The sequence below is a fragment of the Dendrobates tinctorius genome, unplaced genomic scaffold (assembly GCF_039654945.1).
Source record: "Dendrobates tinctorius isolate UK_male_01 unplaced genomic scaffold, ASM3965494v1 ptg000070l, whole genome shotgun sequence".
Taxonomy (NCBI): domain Eukaryota; kingdom Metazoa; phylum Chordata; class Amphibia; order Anura; family Dendrobatidae; genus Dendrobates; species Dendrobates tinctorius.
Window position 1 is genome coordinate 95,867,104 of NW_027361738.1, and position 16,655 is coordinate 95,883,758.

Consider the following 16,655-nt stretch of genomic DNA (forward strand, 5'->3'; position numbering starts at 1 on the left):
AGTTATATTCTTGTACATAGGGGGCAGTATTATAGTAGTTTTATTCTTGTACATAGGGGCAGTATTATAGTAGTTATATTCTTGTACATAGGAGCAGTATTATAGTAGTTATATTCTTGTACATAGGGGCAGTATTATAGTAGTTATATTCTTGTACATAGGGGCAATATTATAGTAGTTATATTCTTGTACATAGGGGGCAGTATTATAGTAGTTATATTCTTGTTCATAGGGGGCAGTATTATAGTAGTTATATTTTTGTACCCCGAGGTGCCATCTAAAACAAGTTATTTTCCAGTACTTATTGACAGTTAGTATTCTAGTTGTCGCTTTGTACTGTGGGAGCAGTTTCTTAATACATTGGCCAATAAACCAATAAATTGAATCTAGGAAGAAGGGCTGACGCATACTTTATTTAATATAAAAATTTCCATATTTTCTTCCACTGACAGCAAAGAATTTTGAAATAGTGATGAATGACAGCTCAAATATGTCCCAGAAAGTTGCAGATTTTTTAATTTTTGAGATGTAGCTTTATTGCGGCATCTCGATTGATGTTTTCTGTAGTTTATACGACGAGTCTGTTTCTTTTTAATACCTTGACCACAAAATAGCAATTTAAGACATAAAAACTCCAGTTCTGAAATTCCAGGAGGGAATTCTCCGGAATGTTTAATGGGAATGTGCAAATATAGCACTTTTCCAATTTATTTGAAAGTGAATGTAAACATGTCGCTCAAAGTATAAGGTTCATTTACAGAGAACCTCTTGTAATGCAGGATGCAGTGAAGTTTACAGTAACCATTTACCGTACTTTGAAATGTTGCAGATCCTGTGTTATTTCTATTGATGATCTTCAGCGCAGAACTGTGACTTACTGCACTAAATACACCACCAGGTGGAGCTTTAGAGTGGCATGATTATATGGTTACATTGTTACTGAACAGCACTCCCTGTGGTCAGGGGTGGTACTTCAAGTAAATGAGATTTTAATACGAAATGTAATGCACCATTAAAATTATTCAGGTGATAATAAATAATGAAGAAAATCACTTAGTGGCAACCAAAGTGACTTAAAATACATTTTGACCTCCACTCAGCAAACAGTGTTGGTAAGAATTCCCCCCTCTTGATGGAGCCATGGTGTCCTGGCAGCTGTACTATTCTTCTATCCAATGCCTGTGGTTTTGTAAAGTTACTCCCCTTTATGGAGCCATGGTGTCCTTGCAGCTATCCTGTAGAGTGTTCCTAGCTGTGGTTCTGTAAAGAGTTTCCTTTTTCTTTGCAGCTTTGCAGAAGACTAGAAATCCCATTTTATACCCCATCTGTGGTTCAGGTCATCATCCACAGGTCATGGGGAAGTGGGATGAGTGTAATACTCATTGTTTAAGTATTTAGTCAATCTGCATAGTTCATCCTCCATTGTATTAAAGTTCAAAAAACTAGCTGGACTTATGCAATGAGTAATCAACATATTAGCAAACATCTATTGTTCAATTACCCTGTGACCCTGTCCCCCAAAGATAGCAGACAATAAGCTGCAGTAAAAAAGAAACAACTCAAAACTTCACATTCAAACATTAATCTATGATTCATATGACAGCAGTCTATGTTTCTTGACCAACTGAAGAAAAACACAAATTCAATAGTTAACATTCAGAGAATAGCCTAATTCTCGTGGCCTACTAAAAATAGACATCTGGATAATTAAGATTGAATGCTGTGGCGTCACTCATAATCTCCACTTTGGTCTCGTCTGTCCAAACTAAATTGTTCCAGAGATATTGTGGTTTGTTCAGATGCAACTTTTCAAACTTCTGCCGTGCAATTACATTCTTTTTAGAAAGAAGAGGATTTCTCCTGGCAACCCTTCCAAAACAAGCCATACTTGTTCAGTTGTTTTCTAATTATACTGTCAGGAACTTAAACATTGAAAATGCTAACTCAGACCTTTAAAGTCTGAGCTGTAGCTCTTGTTTTTTTTAAATTTGTCTGAGCATTGCACTGTTTGATCTTGGAGGTCAATGTACCAGGACGTCCAACCTTGGCCAAATTGTCAATTGTCTTGTTTTCCACTAGTGTATTATCTTTTCTTACTGTAGAATGATAGACTCAAATTTGTTTGCAAATAACCTCATCAAAGCAAAATTTATATATTAGTGTGGTACAGTAAAGGGTGTTTTACTGGATGGAAGATATGTTTCTCCTAGCAGATTAATGTTTGGCCGGGTTTTTCCTTAAAGACGGGACCTGCGATGATGTCAGGGTCACGTGATCAGCCCATGTGATGTCTGCCTCACTGGCGGGAGGGGTTAGGCCCTATGTAATGGAGGTTGGTAAATGCGACAGTGTGAGTGTGTTTCTGGAAACTACAGGGACTTGTGTGGACGCAGCCTGCAACTTGTACATAGGATTCCCATGCTGCAGGACTGTTGCAGCAAGACTCGGAAGAACCCCGGGAATGGCACCTGGCGGATGCTGCAGGACCTGGCAGCCGCTCAGTTACGCCCGTCCCGTGCAAGGGGTGAGTCTGGGACCAGTGGTTCTCCAAGCTGGAGTAGGTGTTTTATTTCACTCATGTTTTGTTAAGCTGCTGGTTACTAACATTAAAACCACTGAAATTGGACTTTATGCCTGTGTGCTGCCTCGTTACTGCCTCCCAGCTATTGCCTACCAGAGCAAATCCCTACAATAGTAAGGTCAAACAACTTAAGTAAACCAAGGACCCTTACAACAACTTCTAGAAACAGATGTGCATAAAAACAACCTTTAATGAAGCCTAAATAGTAGACAAAACAACCACATAAACAACAAGCAACCGTGTCACCTATTACACCCTACTATGGGGTACTGATATGAAAGCTGCCTAACAAGCCGCGCTATTAATGGCGTGCATTCCACAGGGCTCATAATCCTTCCTGCTCTGGGCAGCGCATGCGCGGTATAGATGAAAGAGGGAGCGCAGGGACAAAAACGTCATGACAGAAGATACCGTCCTGTCATGGCGAGCGTTCCACTGACACTTCCTGTTCAGGATGGCGCATGCGCAGTGTGGGGGAAAGGATGAGCGCAAGGGATAGACCATACATTGTGTTGAAACATGCGGCGCTGTCATGACAACGCTTAAATTTAATGCAGACATCAACCTGTGCCTGCCACTAAACGTGCATTAACATAACAAGAGGTGGGCCTCAGGAAGTGGGCCCTGTCCATTATCCTGTCATGACTATATATATATAGGGGCTGTTTGACCATTTTTTCCACATAAAGGTAATATCCATCTATCCACCTCCTGATGATGGGAGAAACGCATTGAGTTTTCGCCTATCTTACATCAAAAAATCTGAGTATCCCTCTATTTGTTATCAATAATGTTGTTTATATTGATATTAATGTTTTAATGGATCATTTGTCTTTTTTCTCCTTCCATATGCTTATTTGTGCCACCCAGTGGTGAATGTATAGCCATATCAAGGTATTCCCAGGGATAGCCGTCGTGGAACGGGGGCGCCATTCCGCTGACCAGTAGGGTGCCAACCTCCACTGACAGGAAGGCGTACAGTTATAGGGGACAGATAGTGAGATACTCTAATGCAGTTGTCACTTTATGTCTTGTCTTTTTTGCACTATTTTTGCACTTCTTTCTCTTTGTTGCCTATTGAGCTTCCTACTTGGCAACCCCTATACACTCCTTTTCTGAATAATTGTTTGACCAAATGTGGCACGTATTCAGGGATATTTAGGAGTTTTAGGGTTCATCCATCATGAAACGGGGGCGCCAATCTCGATTGTGTTTAGGGTGCCAACCTCCGTTGTTAGGCAGCTTTCATATCAGTACCCCATAGTAGGGTGTAATAGGTGACACGGTTGCTTATTGTTTATGTGGTTGTTTTGTCTACTATTTAGGCTTCATTAAAGGTTGTTTTTATGCACATCTGTATCTAGAAGTTGTGGTAAGGGTCCTTGGTTTACTGAAATAACCTCATCACCCTTCCTCGATGGATTGGCCGCAACAATTGCTTCTGTAAGATCATTGCTGATGCTTTTCGTCTTTGAGATTGTGTTAACACACGCGTGAATGCTCCAGACCAGCAAATTGCCAAAACTTCAGCTTTTATAGAGGTACAAGAATGCTGCCAAACAATCAATATGTGGCATTTGAATAGCAGCATCTTGCTACTACTTCTGCTCTTAATCCTTATGGAAATAGCAAGGGTGTACTTAAATTTGTTCACTCTGCTCCTGCATTTTGGGCCGGTGTAATTTGTCCTCTGATGTTTACATGAGGTTGCATTTACCTAGTTTTAAGACCTTCTAAAGCCCCCGTCTTCCAACAACCATCAGCGATACCAGCAGGGGGGCCGGTCGCTGATAAGTGTCACACAGCGATCTCGCTATGTGTGACGGGGGCTTAAGGTCAGAATTTTTGCTTATTTTGTTTTTTTTTTTAAATTTTTCTCATGATTCTTGTTGCTGAGTTCAACTCTTTAAATCTTGACACTTTTGCATTTTCGACGTGTCACGGACAGAGATTTCAGCCTTGGAGACACAGACATGATTGGCAAGGAAATGTCTTCGGGCACAAGACACCAAAAGTGAGTTTTAATCCTTCATATGAAAATCATCCTGAATTTTTGGCTGTCGATGGAACGACTAAACTTTCCCACGCAAGGACAGGAGGACATACGGCAATGTCGCAGCCCATTATCTGCACTTTTTTTTGCCTTTTAATTTTGGATTTTTAGAATAACCCTTTGAAGTGCAATAGCTTTCCATTGTCTACATAATGATGGGACATGAATAATCTGAGGCTGATTAAGATCAATGCAATTAGCTAATGCGTCTGACACTTTATTAGTCTGTTTTTGCACGACCTTTGCAAAGAATGTTTTGGAAAAAAAAAAAAATAAAATCGCTGTACACTTTTTAGTTGATTTAATGACAAAGGCTCATATTTTACAATAGATAAGAGGGATAATGACAGGAAAAAAGGAAGGAGGCCGTTCTCATCTATCACCCAGAGTGGCTCCTGCAGCACTAGGAGAAAATCTATCTTTCAGTCAATAAACCTTCAAGTAAGAAGGACCAGGTTATGACCTGGTGTTTGCCAGATCGCGGCGTGGCAAGGAGGGATGAAGAATCCCATAGATGTACCTCTGCCAAAATTTCCGAGAGCCCCACCCATGAGGGGCATGTTCCCCAAAAATACATATAAAGGAATTTAGCAATGTCATAATGCAAAAATTGAGAAGTGCAACGGGCTTCCAAAAAAATAATATTTTCCTGATTTGGGTTTAGTTTCAATAGTAAGTCAATAAATTTTAAATTAATCTCCTTTATTTTACATGACATCTTTCATAGCTTCCAATTTCCGCAGGAATTAATTTGATAAAATTAATACAGCTCCTATTTTCTGTTACAGAACTCTAAATACCCTGTATAGATAATAAAATGTACACTACCTGCAGCCACCTCTAGAGGGAGCTCACTGTATACAAATTTTGCATTGAATGCAACAATAATGCAGTATGCAGTAATCTCCAGAGCTCCCTCTAGTGGTGGCGGAAGGTAGGCTTTATTTTGTTATTTACATCTTTGTAACAGGGCAGAAGTTTGAAAACAGAACGTTACTTTCTCTGCAGTTTTTCAGTTACATTTTGCAGAGAACACAGGGGTTAATTGTTTGTTGACCAGTTCCATTTTGCATTGTTGGTTAACTGATGGTCTTCTCCTTTCTGAGCGCTTAGTTTCATTGTGCGAGAAGGTGATTTGCCCGTCTTGCGAGGCTTAGTGACTGTCTTTTGCAGATGTCACAGTGACAAATCCACAGACAATGGCCATATGGAGGGAATGAGCAGCGTTCAAGGCCAGAATTTGTGCAAACAGCAGGTACTGTCAGCAGTCTTATGTCTCTCTACAGCGCTCCGTCTCTGGAGGATCTGCACTGATGGCAGCCGGAAACTGGGGCAACGTTCAGTATTTGAGAATGATTTTCACTTGACCTAAAAGGCTACGGAGTCCCATTACAGTTTGAATTGATTTGTGGTTCGTACCGCTTAACATATACATATCACAGCTTGAGAATTCCAATGTTAGTCAATGGAATTTATTGGAAAAGTCCCAGGTGGTCTAGAGGTGAAGAAGTTATATTTTTGATGGTCCAGTTTGGGAACTGGTAAATGGGCAGATCCAAGGTGGTCCATATAGGATGAGAAAAGGATTAAGGGCAGATCCCTGGTGGTCTAGTGCAAATATCTGGGGGTTTAGGGGATTAGATTTAGCTAATTAGCAAATACATAGAGGTCAAAGGGATCCTAGACATAATCATGGTGGTTTAATGCGGCAAATGGCTTCATGAGATTTTTAGTGCTCAAGAGTGGAAGAAGTGTTGTGACTTAGATCCAGGATAGCAAAAGGGTTAAAGGAAAGATACCTAGTGGTCTAGGGCAGAGAAGTATTTCAAGAACAGAATTCTGGTGATCTAGGGCAAAAATGCTTCATAAGCAGATTCCTGGTGGTCTAGAGCTTATCATAGAAGTGTTTCATGAGCAGATCCCTAAGTTCTTGGTGGTCTAGGACAGAGAAATGTTTCATGGGAAGGATCCTGCTGGCTTAAAATATAAAAGTGTTTCATGAGTAGAATCCTGGTGATCTGGAGCCCATTATAAAAGTTTTTCCTGAACAAGGGCAGAAAAACATTTCACAATCAGGTCCCTGGTGGCCTGGGGCAGAGAACTGTTCAATTATCATATCCCTTTTGATCTACGGCTATGAGAGATTAATACAGGAATGAGTAAATGAATGTACATAGAAAAAAACAATCGATATGAGAGAAGAAATGAAAGTCATAAGTGCTTTAAGCAAATTATGGGAGTAAAATATTTTATGTCACCCCTGACATTTGAATCACATCCTCATAGGCCAACATTTTGCTATTTTTCCCTATCCCCAGATCACTTTGTTGACCCTTACTTTATATTCTTGTTTTAGCAGATTCTTGACAGTCTGGGAGGTAAAAGGAAAATCTTCTCCTTTACTCTGGATTTTTACTCTGCTGCCCCCTACTGGTCTTGTAGGAATGTGCTTATCGGAACAAAGCAAGGAGCACTTAGGAGCCTCCCAACGATCAGTCACCGGTGCCCTACAGCCTACACTGACCCTACAGTAGGTCTATCTCTCCACCTGTTGCAAAACTAACACTCAAAAAATCCTTACAAGCTCCTTGATGTTGCAGTTTTTTTTTTAAAAACTGGACAGACACAAGTCGAGGACAAATAATTGACTTCCCCTCAATTCTGGTTGCAGAAAACACTTTGACCTGGAATTTGCAACAATATCCAGTTACTGCAGACACCCAGTCACTCGCGCTTCATGAAGGTTTACACGTAGACTCCTCCGTGCACCTTCAACCATTTCTTGTCTCCATGTCTTTATTACTTTGCAGCATCCCCCCTCCTTAGCAGCTCTGTGTCCACATTGGTAATAGGACACTTCCTGCTACAAGCATTTTGCCCCTCTCCACAGAAAAGAATGTTAATTAGTTAAGGGAAAGGATTCCTTTGTTCTGCCCACGAGGCTGGATGCAAGTATATGGGAAGTATTAAAACAAGTCATATTGCAAAAACCATACATCACAGAGATATAATAATTACATTTCTGCGACGGGCACGAAACCAGCTTGTCTAACCTCTAATTTTCACGGCTCTGATCCCTCCAGAAACTGAGATATGGATTGCTCCCATAGCATTGATAATTCCCTTACTGCAGTAGTCTAATTGCCCGTGCACAACAAGCAGCCCATCCGGCGACTAATTATCCTAGGTTCAGTTCCCTGACTGACCTGAGGGTAAGGGGGGTGCCGGAGAGCTGCGAGTTCCAAAGTGAAACTGAGAAAGTGGGATATACATAAATCTCCGCAGTTCTTGGAAGGTTGTTAGCAGTGGTGGGGCATCCAAAATAACCCCCCTGCGGTAAATTGCTAGAGTGAGATTAGCTTGCTGTATATTTTTGTCACATGGTACCAGTGGCAGGATAACCAAGATAAGCCCCCACTGTGCCTGTGAGAGCCGTGTGCCGGCAGTGCGTCGCATCCCTCTGTCCACTGACATACCCGTGTCAGGGGTGGGATTGTGACATATTGGTCGCACAGGGCGTGCTTTGCACTGCTTTCGTCACATACTGGTGGCAGAGCGGTGTGATGATCATAGAGCATTTGTGATTTGGTTTGAGCAATCATTCCTCTCACTAAAAACCTGCACGGTTCCTGCGGGAATTCTGCATCATAGGTTTTGGAGAACAGACTCAGTGGTTATTATTCCTGAGACATTTGTGTGTACTTGCAAGTATCCCCTCCCTTTTCTTCATTTTTCTTTTCAATCTTTTATTTGGCAACCATGGCGGCAAAAGGAGAAAGCTGGTACAAACAGCAGACAAAGGAAGTTCTTGCTGGGTTATGCACGTACCAAGGCCTTGACGCCGTGAACAAAAACAGAGCCCAACTGATCCCGGCTCTGGTGCAGCTGGAAAACAACCAGAGCCCAGCGGACGCAGACGCTGGCCCACATGACAATGGGGCTGCAGTAGAGGCTCCACTCATGAGTGCTGGCCCCATATTCAACCAGAGCGGGGTGGACCCCTATCTGCAAATGGCCCTGCAGCAGATCTCCGATGACGATACGGGCAGGCGCCTACAGCTGATCCAGGAAGCTCAGGAGAGAGCGGAGCAGCGAGCCGAGCAGGAGGCCCAAGCCGAGCGGGAGGCCCAGAGAGCCGAAAGAGAGGCTGAGAGAGCCGAGCGCCAGGCGCAGAGGGCCCATGAACTGGAGGTGCTCCAGCGGGGGCGGAATGCCCCCACAGCCCGAAGCAGTGAGCCCAGCAGTGTCCAGACTCCTAAACCCCGGCCAGAGCATTTTCCCGTGATGGAAAAGGACGGGGACTTGGACTCGTTTCTGCGAGTCTTAGAGAAAGCCTGCAGACAGTACCACCTGGATAAGAACCAATGGGCCTGTACTTGACCCCAGAGCTAAAAGGCAAAGCTCTGGAGGCGTTTGCTTCTCTTCCGCCAGAAGATGATGATGACTACGATGCCATAAAGCAGGCCCTGATCGCCAAATACCGGCTGACACCTGAGGTATACCGAAAGAAGTTCCGGAACCTCCAACGTGGCCCACACGATAGCTATAGCGATGTGGTGCAAGGACTCAGGACCCACTTTGACCAGTGGATCCATGGACAGTCCGTTGATTCCTTTGAGCTGCTAAGGGACCTAATGATCAAAGACTAGTTCCTGCATCTCTGCCCAGCTGAGGTCCCACAGTTCATCCTGGACCACGAACCAACGAATGCGGACAAAGCGGCGCAGATCGTCGACAACTATGAGGCCAACAGGAAGCTGGAGATGCGGAGGCCAGTCACCACCAGCTGGAGAGGGGGTAAGCCTGCAATCAACCCCAGTGCCCCAGCTATCCGTCCCTCCGGAGGCCCTGTCCCTATTGCCAACACCAGGCCTACTACTGACAGTCGCCAGTGTTACAACTGCAATCGGACTGGTCACCTCCGTTCCACCTGTCCGGAAAAGCCGAAGAACCCCCCAGCCAAGGCCCCTGGGTCCAACGCCTCTGTTCTGTTGGTGGGAGGTGTGGTTGGGAGGATTGACGACAACGTTCAACCTGTCCAGGTGGGGGCCCGTCTTGCTACAGGCCTCAAGGACACCGGGGCTGAACGAACCCTCATCCGTCCTGGACTGGCGACCCCTGAAGAGTCTATTGAGGGGAAAACCCGGACTGTCACCGGGATCGGGGGTAACCGCTGTCCCTTGCCAGTGGCCCGGGTATTCCTTGATTGGGGTGCTGGGAGCGGGGTGAGGGAAGTGGGAGTGTCTGAAAACCTGCCCTCTGATGTTTTATTGGGGACTGACTTGGGGAGGATGGTTGCATACTATTTCCCTGTCACCCCTCCCCAATCTGATAATAAGGGTAACATTGACCCAGATGATGATGATGACAGGAAACTGAATGTGTTACCTGCTAATGTCTGGATGAGTAATGATGCAACTAACAACCATTCTTTCCCCAGGAATGATGCTGATGCTGATGTAACTGTACCAAAGAAATCTGATAACCATTCTTTTCCTAGGAATGATGATGATGATGATGATGATGATGATGATGATGATGATGTTGTTGTTGTTGTTGTTGTTGTTGTTGTATCTGTGCCGACTGAACCTGTTAACCATTTCTTTGAAACGGTAGATGTGTCCACAGGTACCAAAGTGCTCAGCCCCGTCACTCTGCGGAGTGAGACGGCTGAGGAACCCCTGGCAGGAGCAAGCAATGGTGCTCAATGAAATGGGGAGGTGCATGGGAACAATGAGGAAGGTAATGCCATGCAACTGACCAGTGCCACCGAGGAAGGTAACTGGCCCATAAGTAGCACTGCTCCTGGAGTGATGGGGGTGGATGGGGAGGTAGAGCCCATAGCAGCACCGACTGGTGGGTCTGTAGAAATCCCCAGGGAGACAGCATACGTAGCAGCTGTCAAACGCAGTCAGAGTGCCCAGATCGCAGGTAGCGCCCTGTCTTCTGGGCCCTCTTCTGCCACAGGAGAGACTGAACCAGAGGTGACCCCAGAGCCGTTTCCAGAGGGTGCCAGTAAGGAAGGAACCCTGACATCACTTCTGGCAGCCTCCAGCAAGGAGATCCAGGCTGCTCTGCACTCAGATGCGAGCCTGGAGAAATTGAGAGGTCTCGCCGAGACGCCCACCTCCGAGTCTGATAAGGAGAGGGAGTTCTGGGAACGAGGAATGTTGTACCGGGAGACAGTACCCGGAGATTCCCAAAAGGAGTGGTTGAGGGAAAGACAGCTAGTCGTCCCCCTACAGTTCAGAACTGAGTTGTTGCGGATTGCCCATGAGATTCCACTAGCTGGACACTTGGGGATCAGCAAAACAAAGGCACTGCTGTCTCAACACTTCTTTTGGCCCAAGATGGGGACAGATGTAACACAATAGTGCCGCTCCTGTGGCACCTGTCAAAAGTGAGAAATGTGGGGCCTGCTCTTAAGGCTTCCCTTATTCCTTTGCCGGTGATAGAGGAGCCTTTCCAGAGAATCGCGGTGGACATTGTAGGCCTGCTGGCCTTCCCCAGCAGCTCTGGAAAGCGATACATTCTCACCGTGGTAGACTACGCTACCCGGTACCCAGAGGCTGTAGCTCTGTCTTCAACCAGGGCAGATAAGGTGGCTGACGCACTGGTGACCATCTTTTCAAGGGTAGGATTTCCCAGGGAGATGCTTACCGATCAAGGGACCCAATTCATGTCTCGCCTAATGGAAGCTCTCTGAGAAAATTCAGGTGAAGCACCTGGTATCGAGTGCGTATCACCCACAGACTAATGGTTTGTGTGAACGCTTCAACGGTACCCTCAAACAGATGCTCCGCATGCTGGTTGAGACCCAAGGACGCGACTGGGAGCGGTACCTCCCACACCTGCTGTTCGCTTACAGAGTAGTTCCGCAGGCCTCGACCGGGTTCTCCCCCTTCGAGATCCTGTATGGCAGGCGAGTCCGGGGACCCCTTGGGTTGATAAGAGAATCCTGGGAAGATGAGCCAAACCCCACAAAAGTGTCCATCGTGGATTATGTCATGCGCTTCCGTGACAAGATACAGACCTTGACGCAGTTGGTGCATGACAACATGACGCAGGTTCAGGCTGACCAGGAGCACTGGTACGACCAGAACGCCCGGGAGCGGACCTACCAGGTGGGTCAAAAGGTGTGGGTACTGGTCCCCGTACCAAAGGATAAGCTTCAGACAGCCTGGGAAGGCCCATACATCGACCACCAACAGCTCAACCCGGTCACCTACGTGGTCACGCTTGACCATGCTCGGGGTAGGCGCAAGGCCTTTCACGTCAACATGCTGAAGGCGCACCACGAACGTGAAGCTTGTGTCCTACCGGTCTGCAACCTGCCCGAGGATGGGGAGGAAGATCCCCTCCTGGACATGCTGGCCCAAGCCAAGGCCAATGGGTCCATTGAGGACATGGAGATAAGTGGTTTGCTAACCGTATCCCAGCGGACGCAGTTGGTGGAAACCCTGGAACTCTTCCGGGCCGTGTTCACCAACCGACCTGGGAGGACGGCGTTAGCGGCTCTTGAGGTGGACACCGGGAATCACACCCCACTACGGCGAACACCTTATCGGATCTCTAAGGAGGTGCAACAGGTCATGCGCCAAGAGATTGATGAAATGTCAAGGCTGGGGGTGATTTGATGGTCCAAAAGCACGTGGACCTCACCTGTAGTCCTCATGTCTAAAAAGGATCGAACCACTCGGTTCTGCGTGGACTACAGGGTGCTCAACGCCATCACAACCTCTGAAGCCCACCCGATGCCGCGCAACGAGGATCTGCTTGAGCGGTTGGCAAAAGCAAGGTACATATCCATCATGGATTTGAGTCGGGGATACTGGCAGGACCTGAGGCGCAGGAGAAATCCACCTTTATCACCCCCTTTGGGCTGTACGAGTCTACAGTCATGCCCTTCGGCATGAAAAATTCCCCTGCCACTTTCCAGCGAATAGTCAACCACCTGTTCCGGGGACTGGAGGAGTACGCGGTGGCGTACTTGGACGACATCGCCATCTTCAGTTCCACCTGGGAGGAACACATTCAGCATCTCCAGGAGGTGCTCAAGCGTCTTCACCAGGCAGGCCTGACTATCAAGCTGGGAAAGTGCCAGATGGGCATGAGCGAGGTCCACTATGTGGGGCACCGGGTAGGCGGGGGTTCCATGAGCCAGGAAAGGTGGATGCAATCGTGTCCTGGCCCTCCCCCAGGACCAAGAAACAGGTGAAGTCCTTCTTGGGCACTGCAGGGTACTATAGGCGGTTCTTGCAGGACTATAGCACCCTTGCAAAACCCTTGACTGACCTCACCAAGCAGAGGCTACCCCAAACGGTCAACTGGACAGATGACTGTAAGGCAGCCTTCCAAGCTTTGAAAACAGCCCTGTGCAACTCTCCAGTGTTGAGAGCAGTTGACAGCAGTCGCCTGTTTCTGGTACAGACCAACGCCAGCGAGTTTGGCCTTGGTGTTGTGCTCAGCCAGGTCGACTTGGGGAACCAGAAGCACCCCGTGTTGTACCTGAGCCGGAAATGTTTGCCGAGGGAAGTGACATACTCCACCATCGAGAAGTAGTGTCTGGCCATGGTGTGGGCACTGCACCGTTTGTAGCCCTACCTGTACGGGCGCACCTTCACGGTGGTAACCGACCACAACCCTCTGAGCTGGTTGCACACAGTGTCCGGAACCAATGGAAGGTTGCTCTGCTGGAGCCTTGCCCTTCAACAGTACGACTTTACGGTACAACACAAAAAGGGCAGCGAACATGGTAATGCCGATGGGTTGTCCCATCGGGGCGAACCCGCTGAGGTGCGCATGGCCGATTACCGACGGGTAATGCCTCCGTAGCGCCCTCTAAAAGGGGGCGGTGTAATGTAAGATGTCTGTAAGGTATGACTTCTAGAATCTTCCTGTAATGTAAAATGTACTGTAAGGCATGATTCTGTTGGAACCTTCCAGAGTCCTCCATTCTAGGAGAAAATCTTGTCACATAGCTTGCAGCATCCCCCCTCCTTAACAGCTCTGTGTCCACATTGGTAATAGGACACTTCCTGCTTCAAGCATTTGGCCCCTCTCCACAGAAAAGAATGTTAATTAGTTAAGGGAAAGGATTCCTTTGTTCTGGCCACGAGGCTGGATGCAAGTATATGGGAAGTATTAAAACAAGTCATGTTGCAAAAACCATACAGCACAGAAATATAATAATTACATTTCTGCAACGGGCACGAAACCAGCTTGTCTAACCTCTAATTTTCACGGCTCTGATCCCTCCAGAAACTGAGCTATGGATTGCTCCCAAATGGAGTGTCTTAATTATGGCATGTGTGATGTTGTTTTATTGTATTCGATAAACTACAACCAATGAGGCCCTCAGTGTGTTGATACGCGCTTCCCTCGATAAGATATGGTTATAAGTTTTTTTGTTAATTGGCAACTTGGAGAAAAGGGGGCTGAACTTCTGCAGACTGCCCCTTTCGTGATGTAACTGACCCTGGGCTATAAGGTACCCCTCCCTTACAGTGCTTCAGTTTGAGCTGCAGATTCCATGCTAGAAAGATCGCCAAATGTCTGGAGATGTCTGGCTAAGCGGCCTATCCCCCCAGCCACATGGTCTGCCTAATACCAACTAAGCACATGTAAGTGTTAATCTCTGTTTTCCTAATCTTTGTTGTTTTATACTGCATTGTACATATTTAATGTCTCAACTTTAATACAACTTTTTATCTGTGTCATCACTGCCCACATTTTTGGGAATAAATTATAAAATTATCAGTCTGCCTTCATGCTCTAAGAAACGAACTATGCGCCTTTTTTAGATAATCGCTACTAATTTGGGGGTTTGCCACAGACCGTCTTAATTAACTCTTTGATTAAGTGAATCGTGGCTGGTGGCAGCATGGTGTGTGCGGTTGGTTAGGCTAGTTGGCAGTTCGTAAGGGTCTTATATTGCTGGATGAGTGGCCGCGGCCGGAGCATTGATAATTCCCTTACTGCAGTAGTCTAATTGCCCGTGCACAACAAGCAGCCCATCCAGCGACTAATTATCCTAGGTGCAGTTCCCTGACTGACCTGAGGGTAAGGGGGGCGCTGAAGAGCTGCGAGTTCCAAAGTGGAACTGAGAAAGTGGGATATACATAAATACCCGCAGTTCTTGGAAGCTTGTTAGCAGTGGTGGGGCAACCAAAATACCCCCCTGCAATAAATTGTTAGAGCAAGATTATATTTTTGTCACATGGTACCAGTGGCGGGATAACCAAGATAATCCCCCACTGTGCCTGTGATAGCCGTGTGCCGGCAGTGCCTCGCATCCCTCTGTCCGCTGACATACCCGTGTCAGGGGTGGGATCGTGACGTATTGGTGGCACAGGGCGTGCTTTGTGCTGCTTTCGTCACAACGCTTTCTTGGAACAAAGAAAAGACCTGTGCCCTCTATCTCATACAAGACATTAAATAGGAAAAAAGTGGGAAAACTCAAGATCCCGAATAATGTTATTAGAGGATTTGCAATCACATATTTTATTAAGGACAACGCAAAGAAGTCAGCGGAACGGAAATTATATTTTCTCCAGTTTTTCAAATACAGCAATTTTTTTTTCTTATTCAAAGACAGACATCATTCCGAGAAATGTACGACAATGTGTGAAGTTCTCAGAGGCCAGAAAGCGTTTCATGTCAATAAAACATCAGGATAATGGAATTTCTCCATAAAAATGTTTTATTTATATGACCATAAAGATCTAACAGATAGAAAGCTCTTCATACATAAAATATACAATGTAAGAAAGCAGCAAACGGCAAAATTCACGTTATCGTGTTCACACACAGTACAGCAGTTAGTGTAAACTAGTTATAGTCTTAAAAATAGACGGCAGTATTATAGTAGTTATATTCTTGTACATAGGGGCAGTATTATAGTAGTTATATTCTTGTATATAGGGGCAGTATTATAGTAGTTATATTCTTGTACGTAGGGGCAGTATTATAGTAGTTATATTCTTGTACATAGGAGCAGTATTATAGTAGTTATATTCTTGTACATAGGAGCAGTATTATAGTAGTTATATTCTTGTACATAGGAGCAGTATTATAGTAGTTATATTCTTGTACATAGGAGCAGTATTATAGTAGCTATATTCTTGTACATAGGGGGCAGTATTATAGTAGCTATATTCTTGTACATAGGAGCAGTATTATAGTAGTTATATTCTTGTACATAGGAGCAGTATTATAGTAGCTATATTCTTGTACATAGGGGGCAGTATTATAGTAGCTATATTCTTGTACATAGGGGGCAGTATTATAGTGGCTGTATTATTGTACATAGGGGCAGTATTATAGTAGTTATATTATTGTACATAGGAGCAGTATTATAGTAGCTATATTCTTGTACATAGGGGCAGTATTATAGTAGTTATATTCTTGTACATAGGAACAGTATTATAGTAGTTATATTCTTGTAAATGGGGCAGTATTAAAGTAGTTATATTCTTTTACATAGGGGGCAGTATTATAGTAGTTATATTCTTGTACATAGGGGTAGTATTATAGTAGTTATATTCTTGTACATAGGAGCTGTATTATAGTAGTTATATTCTTGTATATAGGAGCAGTATTATAGTAGTTATTATCTTGTACATAGGGGTAGTATTATAGTAGTCATATTCTTGCACATAGGAGCAGTATTATAGTAGTTATATTCTTGTATATATGGGGCAGTATTATAGTAGTTATATTCTTGTACATAGGAGCAGTATTATAGTAGTTATATTCTTGTACATAGGGGCAGTATTATAGTAGTTATATTCTTGTACATAGGGGGCAGTATTATAGTAGTTATATTCTTGCACATAGGGGCAGTATTATAGTAGTTATATTCTTGTACATAGGAGCAGTATTATAGTAGTTATATTCTTGTACATAGGGGCAGTATTATAGTAGTTATATTCTTGTACATAGGGGGCAGTATTATAGTAGTTATATTCTTGTACATAGGGGGCAGTATTATAGTAGTTATATTCTTGCACATAGGGGCAG

At 44.9% G+C, this 16,655-nt stretch overlaps 1 protein-coding gene and 1 long non-coding RNA gene across 3 annotated transcripts in view; one reads left to right on the plus strand and one right to left on the minus strand.

Annotated features, from left to right (window-relative positions):
* The window catches only part of CRHR2 (corticotropin releasing hormone receptor 2), a 320,584-nt gene that overhangs the window by 197,254 nt on the left and 106,675 nt on the right, over positions 1-16,655 (minus strand). The gene's annotated exons all lie outside the window — the stretch shown is intronic.
* The window catches only part of LOC141095826 (uncharacterized), a 139,259-nt gene that overhangs the window by 3,989 nt on the left and 118,615 nt on the right, over positions 1-16,655 (plus strand). The gene's annotated exons all lie outside the window — the stretch shown is intronic.